Source organism: Eublepharis macularius, chromosome 16 (assembly GCF_028583425.1).
Source record: "Eublepharis macularius isolate TG4126 chromosome 16, MPM_Emac_v1.0, whole genome shotgun sequence".
NCBI lineage: Eukaryota > Metazoa > Chordata > Lepidosauria > Squamata > Eublepharidae > Eublepharis > Eublepharis macularius.
This window is the reverse complement of record NC_072805.1, coordinates 42,544,971-42,555,388: the sequence shown is the minus strand read 5'-3', so window position 1 is coordinate 42,555,388 and position 10,418 is coordinate 42,544,971.

The following is a 10,418-nucleotide window of genomic DNA, read 5'->3' as shown; positions in this document are numbered from 1 at the left end:
TGCATCTTAATTTTAAATTATAGTCATTTCTGCAAGAAGAGTGACCCAAAATTGCTCTCCTGATTTTATTGTATGTACACAACCAATTCAATGGCTTCTTTGGAGGCGGGGGGCTGCCATTTTCCTCCCCTCTCTTCAAAACCGGTAACAGATAAACCTTGTTTCGAGCAAGCCATTCTGTCTATAATCCCACACTGAAACGATGCTAGTAAACATTACTTTGTACATTTGAACTCTTTCTCTCCAGGATTACCTGACATCAGCTGTTGCTTGAGTATCTCAAAATATAACCCCTTTCCCTTTGACTTTTATGTTTTCTTAAAATATCAAGACTTCTTTTTCTATTGTACAAGGTCGCAGGGAGGCAGGCACCTGGAGGCTCGGTGAGGGTTCGCTGGAATGGTATTATTCCATTCATATTATACTGACTCTGTGTTACTTCTTGGTTTATTGGATGTTGATAGAAGAAGTCACAAAAGCTCAAATGCCAGGTGCTTGTGATAGCTAAGCGGGGTGGGGGGGGGGGGAGATTTTTGCTTCCTCTCCCCTATTGTTATATTTCCAAAGGCTCTTTTTGTTGCTAGTTGTACATTTTGATGGATAATGTTTTGTTTTGTTTTTTAAATGGAGACTGTGTTTGGAAGATGGAAATATAATGAAATAGACTGGTGAGAAGAGTCAGTTTTATTCAGAGGGTGACACTTATCAAGAGAGATATGTAAATTTTAAAAGGGACAGTTGTGAAAATATTATTATTATTATTATTATTATTATTTTGATTTATAAACCGCCCATCCACAGGGGCTCTGGGCGGTGAACAACAGTTAAATCAATAAAAACAAGAAAACAATCATTCTAAAATCAACATACAATAAGCAATAATAAAATAAATTAACCAAGTACATTAAAGTGCAATGGTGGGTAGAACCCCCCCCCTACACACCCCAAAGGTGGGAGGCCGACATGGCACCGCCCCCTTCAACCACCAAACACCTGGCAGAATAGCTCTGTCTTACAGGCCCGGTGGAACGATAATATGTCCCGCTGGGCCCAGGTCTCCATTGACAGAGCGTTCCACCAGGCTGGGGCCAGGACTGAAAGGGCCCTGGCCCTGGTTGAAGTGAGGCAGGCTTCCTTAGGGCCGGGGACTACCAGTAAACATTTATCCGCTGATTGAAGCGGTCTCCCTTCTCTGGATTTCCAAGCAATTCCCTTTCAGTCAAGAGAGCTAGAGAAGAAAGGAAGGGTTGCAGATACTGGTGGAAGGGAGAATGGAACGCTGAAATAGACTATGTGAATATGGAATGTCTTCAAATACCTGGTGTGTGTTTGTGTTATGTGCCGTCAAGTCACCTCTGACCTACGATGACCCTATGGCCATTTCCACATATCCTTAAAGGGACGGCCCACTCACTGAATGCTGGTGGCTTTTCCCTTTGACTCCAGACGTTTCCCTTTTCAAGATGGTTGCAGGCTGTTTGCCTTCCATTTTTTCCATCACCTTTACTGGGAGTGCACTTTCCTGCAGTCCCAGAAAAGGCCCAGAAAAAAACGGAAGCCAAACAGCCTGAAACTGTTTTGAAATGGAGACATCTGGAATCAAGAGGAAAAGCTGCCAGCATTAGGTGAGTGGGCCGTCACTTTAAGGACATGTAGAAAAGGTCTATGAATGAAAGACCTCCAAAATGTCCTATCGTTATCAGACTTGCTCAGATCCTACAAATGGGAGGATGTGAACGTGTTCAATACAAAAATGCTTGCAACGACAGGAATGCTCACAGCAGTCCAAAAGATTCTGTATTGAGCATGGATCCAACCAAGAAGCAGGGGTTCTCTTTGAACACCAAAAAGGATTGTACTGAGAACGAAGGGACCTGCATTTCCCAAAACTTTGTAAGATGTGCGTACAGGGCGTATAGTTGGAGGAGGAGTACACAATGAAATCTACACACTTTAATGCTTGGTCTCGCCGATGGTTGCTCAAAAAGGAACTTATCTCTCTTAAAATGACCAGCCGCCTCTTGTTTTATAACAAAAGGTCTCTCAGGCTGCCAGTATTGAAATATTGCCAGTGTTATCTAAGTGACCGACATTTAAAAAAAAAGTCAATAGTTGTCAACAGTTACCACCGAGTTTTGACATTTTAATGATCAGTGCTGGAGCATTCATTTGCTTTAAATGCATCGTTTTAAAGTCTCTAGAAAATTATTGGCAGCTTGGACTGCTTTTTAAAAGTGCTGTTCAGTTTAGTGTTGGCAAAACGTTTGAGGAGTTAGGCTCCCTGAACAATGTGGGGGCTCCAGGACCTCTGCCACTTTGCAAATCCAGCATGCTTTCCATACAATCTCGCTACACAATCTGTCCAAGTTTACTCCAGATGATGTGCATACAGGGACATGAAAGGGACCGCATATAGTTACACAAAATTGCCTTATGCGGAGTCAGACCATGGGCCCATCAAAGTCCGTATTGTTTAATCTACAGGACCACCTCCCTCCCTATGTTCCTACCTATGGGACCACCTCCCTCCCTATATCCTTTGCTCATCTGAATGGGGTCTCCTGCAGGTGCCACCCTGCACATGGGTGAAATCACCTGCAGCCCGTACACGGGCTTTCTCTGTGGTGGCCCCAACCCTGTGAAATGGCCTGCCTGAGGAGGTCAGGCGAACCCCCACTCTTCTGGCTTTCCATAAATGATGCAAAACCGAATTATTTAAAAAGGAAGGAAAGAGGTCTCAGATGCTTCACTAATGAGTTTGGGACCTTAAACCTTACGTGCTATCTGTTGCTTTAAATATGTGCTCCTATGAGCTACCTGTGCTCCATGTTGTCTAATGTCAGTCCTAAAATTGCATATGTTCTGTTTCAGCATTTCTTCAACTTGCTACTGTTATGTCTTTGTAAACTTGTGTATATTTACGCTACAACATTGTTTATGAAATTGTCCTTGATACTGACTGTACTAATTTCACACTGTGTAAACTGCCTTGAGTCTCAGAGCGGGACCACAAGTGACGCCTGACACAGCTTGGAAACTTGCCGGCTTCCCTCAAGTTTTGATGGGAAATGTAGGCAGCTTGGCGGAATGCTGGACAAGTGACAGTTGAAAAGTCCATTGGACAGCAGTCGGAGAGCGAAGCTGCGAGACCAGGATGCCTACATTTCCCATCAAAACTTGAGGGAAGCTGACAAGTGTCCAATCTGTGCCTTTTGTCACTTGTAGTTCCGCTCTAAGATCCAGGTGACTAAGGGCCAAGCTACAAGCGACGCCTGACACAGGTTGGACACTTGCCAACTTCCCTCAAGTTTTGATGGGAAATATAGGCAGTTTGGCGGAATGTTGGACAAGTGACAGTTGAAAAGTCCATTGGGCAGCAGTCGGAGAGCCAAGCTGCAAGACCAGGACGCCTACATTTCCCATCACAACCTGAGGGAAGCTGACAAGTGTCCGACCTGTGTCAGGCGTCACTTGTGGTCCCGCTCTCAGTGAGAAAGGCAGACTATAAATGATATCAATAAAAATAAATAAATAATAACAATAACAATAATAACATTAGATTTATATAACGCCCTTCAGGACGACTCTCCTGATTAGAGTCCCGCGCTCTTAACCACTGCACCAGTGGCTCTCCAAGATCTCAAAAAAAAGGACTTCCAAATCACATTCCTGCATGGATTGAACTTGGGATCCTCTGCAGACAGGAAAGATGCTCTGCCAGGGTTCTGACTTTCTGAGGTCCCAGGCAAAGATACTTTGCCTTTACCAATACTGGAGGTTGACCGTGGAGGTTGCTACGTGCCAAGCTTGTGTTCTACCAATGAAAGCCTCCAGGGGTACATCGAAGTTCATAATGTAAGTCAGAGCCGCTGAATTAGGGGAAATTAAAAGCAGTGTTGCAAAACACGCTGCTGAGAAAGAAAATTTCCTTGCCCCAACGGCACATTCAATCTGAACTTGATAAAATGTTCTTCCTGACCTCAGCCACGGTGATCCATCACGTCGAAGAAAGACCGTCCAGAACTCGATCCACAACAATCAGTTCAGGCAGGGGGAGTCTTTTCTTCCCTTGGGCTCTGAAAGCAATTTTTAAGAAGGTGGCATTTGGTGCCAGTCCAGAGAGCAAGCAGATTTTTGGATTTAGCCATGCACCTCCAAAGGGTTTGAGAAAGAAGCTTAAAATTCTAATTAGAAAAATAAAAGCCATTTCCTGCATTGCCCTTGGGGAGGAAAGTGGTAAGCACATTTATAATGCTATTACGCTGCATTAAAAAAAAAGTTCTTTAGATGTTTGTGTACCTTAAGGGTAAAGAGATAGTGAATGTTTTCAATCACTGACATTTCTAACATGAAAGAGAAGGAAAGAGATAGACCTAAGTGGTGTCCTTAAGAAGATAAAGTCGCTTGTGCTATTGAGAGACTCTGGATTTTGGCCGTATTTCGGAAAAGGTGACGTTGGCAGACACCTAAGGCACCAGGCTCAGATGGCCACTGTCACAGAAGATCCCATCAATTGATACGGACATTTCCTCTTCAGTTGTAAACTTGACAGCAAAGACTTCTGTGGCTATTGTTGCACCAATGCTCCATATTTTTCCACAGGGAAATATGCAGTACTGGTTTGACAAATGGTGTGTATATGCATACAGAGCCAGTTTGGTGTAGAGGTTAAGAACGGCAGGACTCTAATATGGAGAGCCGGGTTTGATTCCCCACTCCTCCGCTTGAAGCCAGCTGGGTGACCTTGGGTCAGTCACAGCTTCTTGGAGCTCTCTCAGCCCCACCCACCTCATAGGGTGATTGTCATGAGGATAATAATAACACACTATGTAAACCGCTCTAAGTGTGTGTTAAGTTGTTCTGAAGGGCAGCATTTAAATAGATCATTATCGTTATCGTTATCGTTATCGTCATTGTCATTGTCGTTATCGTTATATGTGAGAGCAACTGTGATATCGTCAATACCATAGATATGACCAGACACATCCACAGAGCTAATAACAATCCAGCAGCCAAAAGCTGACCTAATGGGTATTTGGACGTCAGCTATATAGCTAAGCAATTACTTCCAACAAAGGTCGCTACAGGGGGTAGAACTTCTTTTTCCAAAAAAATATTTTTTAGATATAGCAATTCTTCTTTTGCTCTTCTAGCTCTTCTTCTTTTTTCCTCTTTCAAAAGAGAACTTCTCTTTGATTTCTCATTCATTAGTCTTTGAGATTTTTTCACCATGTGATAATGTAGATTTCCTCACCTGTGGATTTCTGCCTGTCAATGAGCCACTGTGATACAATACAAAGGGTAAAAGCAGTCTAAGATAGCAAGAGTATGCTCAGACAATTTCTGGTTTGTGTTTAATTGTTTCTTTAATGGCATTTGAATAATAATAATAATAATAACAACATTTGAATAATTATTTGAATAACAACAACAACAACATTTGATTTGTATACCGCCATTCAGGACAACTTAATGCCCACTCGGAGTGGTTTACAAAGTATGTCATTATTATCCCCACAACAAAACACCCTGTGAGGTGGGTGGGGCTGAGAGTGCTCAGAGAGAGCTGTGACTGACCCAAGGCCACCCAGCTGGCTTCAAGGGGAGGAGTGGGGAATCAAACCCAGCTCTCCAGATTAGAGTCCCGCACTCTTAACCACTACACCAAACTGGCTCTCGCAGTTCAGGCAGGGGGAGTATTTTCTTCCCTTGGGCTCTGAAAGCAATTTTTAAGAAGGTGGCATTTGGTGCCAGTGGTGCTAGATATCTCAAGCCAGCTTGTGATATCTAAATCAATCTTCCTCTTCATGAAAGAGGAACTGATTCAAAACTGAATCAGATTCTAAAAAGAGGAATAGAAAAGGATTGCTGGATGTCGGGGCAGGGGGGATTTGGCAAAGAAGAATTAAGAGAATCCCGCTTAACACCTCTAGTTTCAATGGTGCTATGGGTGGCTGGGTGGGGGCAAGGAGATTCTGTTCTCACGTGTGAATCTTAGGACCCGCAAGTTTTAATCAAATTCTGACCAAAGCACTTCTTCATATCGCATCACACCTCTTTATAAATATATTCCATTAGCTATTGTGGTCTTCTAGGAAGAAACACAGCTGATCTTCGGATCTCTGCCAAGCCCGTTCGTCTTGGAACATCTCAATTCAGGCTGTATCCTGTCTCAACTGTCCGAATATTTTCTCAGAAAAACAAATGTTAAGCTAACTAAGGGAGCCTGCAGGTTCCGAGTCCCTGGCAGCGCATCAGGAACAAGGCACAGAATCAAATTGTGTGCAAAAGAAGGGTGATGTTGAGTTAGTCTTTCTTCATTTAGGGCTTTATTCCTTCCATTTGCCAGCACATGACATTGCCAGGTCTCAAAATGTTTCATGGAGATGGAGAGGGAATTGCATTACCTCCGGCTTATAGATACAGCAGGAGGGAAGGCAGCATGCTATAGCCTGAGCTTGTTAGATCTTGGAAGGTGAGTAGGGTCAGTACTTGGATGGGTGGGGGAACTAACAGGGAAGAAGCAAATGGAGGGAAGGTGGTATGGTATAGCCCAATCTCATCAGATCTCGGAAACTAAGCAAGGTTGGTACTTGAATGGGGGACCACCAAGGAAAACTCGGCATAGGAAAGTAATGGCAAACCACTTCTGCTTCTCGCTTGACTTGGAAGCTCTTTGAAGGAGTTGCCATAAGTCAGTGACTTGACGGCACAAATGTATGTACGTATATCATGTTGTGGTCTGATTACTATGGATGGATCTATCAGCTTGGTCTAAAGTAAGAATCAAGGGGTATGCCCCAACCAAACGTTATTGTTTCTCAGTTGTCAAGAGATAGTCATGTAACACCTCTGTCAAGTACCTGTCAGAGAAGGTAACTCCTGCCAGCTAAGGGGACAGGGAAAAGGTGTTTAGTGTAGAAACAGGAGATCTCAAATTTTGAAACAGAAAAAAAGAGCAGAGATAGCTGTCCATTAGCTGAAATTAATATTGCAACATGTTCCAGATCTTTTCTCTTTCTTTCAATGAAAAAAAAGCGCTTTTTAAAGTTATTGTATTATTCAGCTCTTAATTTATGGATCAGGAGGGAAGGTGGCATGGTATAACCTGATCTTGTCAGAGAACTGCTGTAGCATAGTGGTTAAGGGGCTGGGCTCTGAACCAGCACTCTACTGGTTCGACTCCCGCTACTGCCATGAGTTCAGCAGGTGGCCATGAGCTCAGCGGGGTCAGTGCTTGGATGGGTGACCACCAGCAAGGAAAATTCTGCAGAGGAAGGCACTGGCAAACCCCCTCCACTTCCTACTTGCCTTGACAGCCCCTTGCTGGAGTTGCCATAAATTGATTGTGACTTGAGGGCACACATACACAATTTATGGGACACTGGAAGACAACTGACAGAGTGGATCTCTGAGTCTCTCTCGTCGAGTGTAGGGAGGCGCAATGTTCACCGGGAAGCATAGTTTAAAAGGGCAGCGCTGGCAGAGATTGATCCTCAGTGGATTTATCAATTTCATCTTTGCCTTCCCAAAGGCTCTGTCAGTTTCACCTCTCCAGTCTAAAACTGTGAGATTGCAACCAGAGGGCAGTGAGGAATGGAAATGGGCTGGAGCTGCCTCCCAGAGTTGGGCTTAGACCTGGAAAGGTTATAATGGGCTTCTGGCATTTCACAGCCCCTTCACACAAGCTCCAGTGTAGAGCAAAGCCTTTGTCCTGCCGCCGGCTCTGTCTTTTTAAACTACCCTTCCTGGCTAACATTGCATCTCCTAACACATATTCTTCACATGACCGATGTCTAGTGTAGAGAGACTCTCAGACATAATGCAAAACAATAGCTTCATTAAACTGTGGTTAGTGCAATTGTCTGAAGACGGCCCCTCTACTAACTATGGTTAGATGTCAAACCGAGATCTGAAACCATAGTTGGAAGTTCTTTTTTCAGTCTAAGGCTGCAAACATGCTGTTATAATAATCCTACTGATTTAGAAGGGTGTAACTCTGTGCTGTAAGTGCCTTCCGCAGTGGAAACCAATCAATCATTTCACCACTTACCATCACAACATGATTGTTCTATATCAACAAGTTGCAAACTATCTTGCATAAGAAGTGTATAAACACACTGTAAAATTCAGAACAAACAGAGAGCTCATTCTTTCTTTCCCACCAACAAAAAAGCTGGCTGGATCATTCCAGTTTTTTTGTACATCTCCCTTTGACGACAGAAACCATTAAATACCGTAGGAACCCAACATTTATAGGAACTCCAGTGGTTTCTTATCTGAAGTCTGGAGGTCTGTGTTTTCCCTCTGGAGAGAAGGCATCTACCAAGCAGTTGGTACACTTTAGCATAGTTGTGTGTTGAGGTGTCTGAGAGCCAAACTACAAGTGACACCTTACACAGGTTGTACACTTGTCAACTTCCCTCAAGTTTTGATGGGAAATGTAGGCGCCCTGGTTTTACAGCTTGGCTCTCCATTACAGCTGCAAGACCAGGATGCCTACATTTCCCATCAAAACTTGAGGGAAGCCGACGAGTGTCCAACCTGTGTCAGGCGTCACTTGTAGCTTGGCTCTGAGTAATGTATTCACCAGGAGGAAGGAGCTGATAAGACGAAAGAATACTCTTTGTGTGTAAACAGCCAGCTAAGCGATGTGATTATATGGCCAACTAAAACACAACCACAAGAGCTGGTCAAGTTGGATGGGGCATAGGTTAGTAAATCAGTCTATATTTTAGGATTTATCTGCCGGGCTGCAAGGGGCTTTTAAAGTCAGTTCAGTATCGCGTTGTCCTTTCGAAGCCTGACAGATGTATTTGCTGTCTTGCGTCGAGTTCACAAGAACACACTGCTATGAAAAATCCCATTTTGCCCAGTCGAGTGGCTAGTGCAACTTAAGTCTGAAGACCGCTTGCTGTTGACCGAAGCTCTCCTGTTCAGCTCCACTGTGGAAGATAAGCTTTATCAGGAGCCGAACGCTCGGATCAATCTCAGCAGTGCAAACTCACTGCTGTTTTGAAGCCTCTTGGAGTTATAATGGGCCTTAAGAACAGGAAGTCCCAAATACATCCCCAGCGTTGACTAATGAGGTTTATCAATCCGACAGATTCATGGGGGACATAGTTTCCACAGCACATGTCCTATTGTGTCCCTGTCTTCGCCGCTGGCTTTGCTTCAATGGTTCCTGTGACTACCGCCATTCTGTCCTGTGGGAAATGGCCAAGTCTCTAGGGTGGCTTTTCAAGAAATGGGTGGTCTATTTGTACACAAATGCATTTGTAACTTCAAGATTCTGCCCAAACTTGAGACTGATAGCCGTTTAAAAGCGAATACTGTTCTAGATATTCAGCAGTGGAGAAACATGGTTTGGATAAAGAACGTCTCCTTGACTTCTCTAGTTAAAGCAGCATTGCTCACCTTGTTGAACCTGTGAGAACCTTTTGACTTTTGAGATTTAGAAGTGTCACTACAAGAAAACAGATCTCCTGGAGGCTAGTGTAACCCCTATGAGGTAACTGGTTTAGCCCAGTAGGGTGAAGTCAGAAGCTAAAGCTAGGCTGCTGAGGAGGAGGCTGGTTGCTGGGGAGCTTAATAATAATTTATATGCTCTTATCACCTTGAATAAGATAATCAAATGTTGTATGTGAGTAATAGGACTTAAAGTGGTGTTTGTGCATTGTGTTTAGTTGGAGCTACTGGGATTGTATTCTTTTTGCAGGGCTGTAATTCTCCAAGAAGAGGACAGACGCCTGGGCTACAGTGGCTTCGAATGAGTGAAAAAAGGACTCGTCCCTTCGTGAAATGTTGAACTGTTTTACCTTTGCAAAGACATTGTTGATTTAAAGTTTTCTGTATGTTTGCACTTATGAGTTTAGTTTTTAAAAAAAGTTCTACTTTATTAACTGCGTGAAAGTTTGCTTCCTAAGCCCCATAGAACCCATAAAAAGAGGAGTTACATTAGCAAACCTATTTTTAGCCCCACGGCTTCTCTCTGTGTTCCAAATTAAAACTATAGACTACCTTTTCTGCACTTACATACCTATTTCTTCCCTTCAGCTGGTGTGTGTTTGTGATTTTCTCTTTGAACAAGAGTGTTATCTGGAGATCATCTCCATCCTGACAGTTAGCTCCCACAGAGAAAACAGCTACAGCCACTGACGTTATTTTTGCCATAGGCCCTGGCTCCAGCATCCATGCATAGTACAATCACATTACACCCAAGCCCTTCTTAAATAGTTTTGGCCACCAGACCAGTTTTAAAAGTCTCTTCTTAAACAAAGAATGATTAAACGGATAGATTAATATGCAATTAAAAGCATACAAAGATGATTAATTATTAACTCTGCAAATCTATAACTTATTTACCCATCACATATAACGGTTGCCCACCTTAGACTAAAAATCTATTCCCTTACACA